Below are 3,347 nucleotides of genomic sequence, written 5' to 3' on the forward strand. Positions count from 1 at the left end.
CTGAATATCTGGTCAAGTGGTATGGTTGGCCATTCAAATTCAATAGTTGGGTCAGGGATCTGGCAAAAAATATAAGAGTGACGACTCTATCTAGATAATCACAGTCTGACCACAACTCTTATCAAGGCTTAACATCCATTCTTCATATGCTAACGTGCAGTGATCCATGGACGTTTTCCAGGGAAATACATAGGTTACACTTTGAAATTACGACAACACATTTTTCTGCAGGGTAACTGGGAAGTGGCTTTGTTTGAAATACACCACACTTGCTCTTGGTACAATGTGGTCAAGGGCAGAAACTTGCTGGTATACGATGATCAAAACAAGAGGTAAAACACTTGTCAAAACACTGGTAGGTTACGGTGATGATTTGGAAGTATGCTGACCATTCACAGAGGAGCAAGGCTTGCCCTAAAATATCCACTTTACTTTCAACCCTGCAACACAGAAAGTAACTGCCGATGTTTGTGAGGGTACTAGCCCCTACTTTCTTCCAGGTGTGGTTGTAATCTTTAGATTTTATCCTAATATTATCTTTAGGCAAAAGAATGATACACCTTCTATGTTCATGTCAAAACTTCTCTTCTCTGTATGTGTAATGCGGTCTAGTGGATAACCAGTTGGTGGAAGATAACTTTGCATCCCTGTTGAGAATAGAAAGTGTGGCTAGGATCCATGGAAAAATGATCAATCGCATCTTGAAAACTCTATGCTTTCTTCCCGTGAGAAACCAAAAATTGGGTATAGTAAAGGTCTAAATAAGAGATGACATAGGTCAAAAAGTGCTGTTTCAATGTAGGAAAATGATCGTGACAACAGCCTTCAGAAAACGACGCCATACACTATGTTAGTCTGAAGTATCCCTTATAAACTAACATATATACGATTTTGTTTCAGTTGCATTGGCTGCCTGTTTCTCAACGTATTGTTTGTAAGATTCTTATCTTCACCTATAAATGTATCCATTCACTCGGTCCCAGTTATCTTTCTAGCATGATTAATTTGTACATCCCAACCCGTAATTTAAGGTCTGCTGACCAATTTAAATTGTGTCAAAGCAGGTCGCGCACAAAGAATATGGGGACCGTGCCTTCAGTATTGCTGCCCCATTTATTGAAAAACCTTCCGACTGAGGTTCGTCACTCCCCAAGCCTGTCTAGTTTTAAATCAAGTTTCAAAAAATTTATTTTTAATTCTGCTGTTAACTGAACTCATCCATTGTATTGATTTATTTTTGTTTTTAATTCTTGTAACTTTTAAAAATTGATTGTATTTTACACAGCGTCTCTACTCATACTATTTGTGTGGATTTAGTCGTTTTATAAATGAACAAATTATTATTATTATTATGATATTATTATTATTATTATTATATTATTATTATTGTTGTTGTTGTTGTTGTTACTCCTTCAAAGTGATGTTGGAGACGTTGTTGAATATGGTAAGGAGGCCAAAGATACTCATATTGGTGCTGCCATATTCTTTACAGACTATTACTTGAAACTGGATGAAGTGGATCCATGTATATATAGGTGGGGAAGTGACCACAGGACTGAAAGACCGATACGCCTTCAAGTCTGGTAGTCAAGTGGATATCGTAGGATCCATCCATTCGGATCTCTTGTTTAAGCCCACGTATCCAGTGAATGGTGTCGAATTATATCTTTAACTAAAGAGAAGCAATAATGCCTTCTTCCTTGTTAACTTTGCAGAAAAGAGGTGCTTAAAAGGTGAGGTCAACGAAGCCACATTACTGGTCAGAAAGCCCATGGGTACAGCTTGGTCATCCAGATCCCATACATCGTTGTGTGATGAATGTTCTGTCCATTCCTTGAGGCACCATGCCCTTCAACAAAGACTACATATTAGAAGGACACCTATCTAAATGACAGCTATGCTTTCAATGTATCATACTTGAAGAGTCCTGTAAATACTCCAAACATTACAGCATGGTGTCACTCGTCCTTACTGTTGGTTGAAAACACTTCCGAACAAACCTCTGAGGCTAGACCACCAGGGCTGGTGACCAATCACTCATCATGGCCTACTACTCCTTTTTTACCAGGACCAATAAAATAGGTCGGGATGAAGGAATTAATATTTATCGTTTTTAATACTATAATGGATACACACTTTTTCCCTTTGATCTCACAACGGCCTCTCTGTCTTCTTACAGAGGCCTTTTGAATCTGGTCAAACAAAGAAACATCCTCATTGATTACTGAAACTGATTTTTCGACCTTGGCAAGGGTGAGTAAAGATAGACACATTAAAGTTGAAAGAGATTTTGGGTACACTCCGTACATTTGCTCAATTTCATACAAAACTTCTATCCCGTTCCCTTTGTGGACCCAATTACCAAACCAGCGAAACATCGGATGTTTTTTTACTTTTCTGATAGCAGCTGTGGTGAATATTTTGATTCGTACAGACATCAAAACCTAAAAGGAGACCATTCAAAGTGTATCTCAACAGGAACTCTCTCCACTTGATGTTTGACAGACAAAGACTCCAGGAACCTCTTTCTTTGGTGTGCAGACAATGCGTCCTCTACTATCTGCTACATAATTGCTGGGGAAGTAGTTTACTGAGGACCTAAACTTCCATGACTTTCTTGTGCTTGATGTCATTGACAAAATGACAGGTGTTGGTTTTGACATTTATGATCTTGACTTTTTACAGACTTATTAGACCTGGCAGTAATAAGCATTAAAAGGTACTAACTAGTGCTTATCAGGGCGACCTTCATGTTGGTGTCCTCAAAATTTCAAACTTGTTCTATGGGACATACCACACACATATATGTTATTTTTTCTCAAGGATGATGGCGTAAGGGAGCAAGATGAGGGCAGTAAAATTTACAGATTCATAAAAAATCACACTTTGCTAACGCAAAAAGAGTACAGGTACACAAGTTATTGTTTACATTTTTATTTTTTTCTCAAACGCAATAAAGTTTAAAAAGAAAAATACATAAAATGTAACACCCATTTTTCTTTAAATGTCTTTTAGTACCCTTGGATACTTGAATGTCCGAAGAAAAAAAGTTTATAATATGGAGGAAATTGGAGTAAAGAATTGAACCAAATTTTGAACAAACGCAGTTATCAAATCATTGCACAAAATCATTCGATTCATTCATCTCATAAAGCAGCGTCTTCACTCTGGAAATTATAGAGCAACTCAGAGAGGTCATCAAGATGAAGAAATCCAGGAACATAGTGTAACATAGCTCAGCCACAGCAAGAATAGACTTGTGCACTTTTAGGACGTTGACTCGTTTGGCAACTTCTGTGAAGCACTTGACGATCACTTCCGGTTAACCTCCAGGGATATTTCCATTG

The sequence above is a fragment of the Ptychodera flava genome, unplaced genomic scaffold, assembly GCF_041260155.1.
Source record: "Ptychodera flava strain L36383 unplaced genomic scaffold, AS_Pfla_20210202 Scaffold_99__1_contigs__length_323406_pilon, whole genome shotgun sequence".
NCBI lineage: Eukaryota > Metazoa > Hemichordata > Enteropneusta > Ptychoderidae > Ptychodera > Ptychodera flava.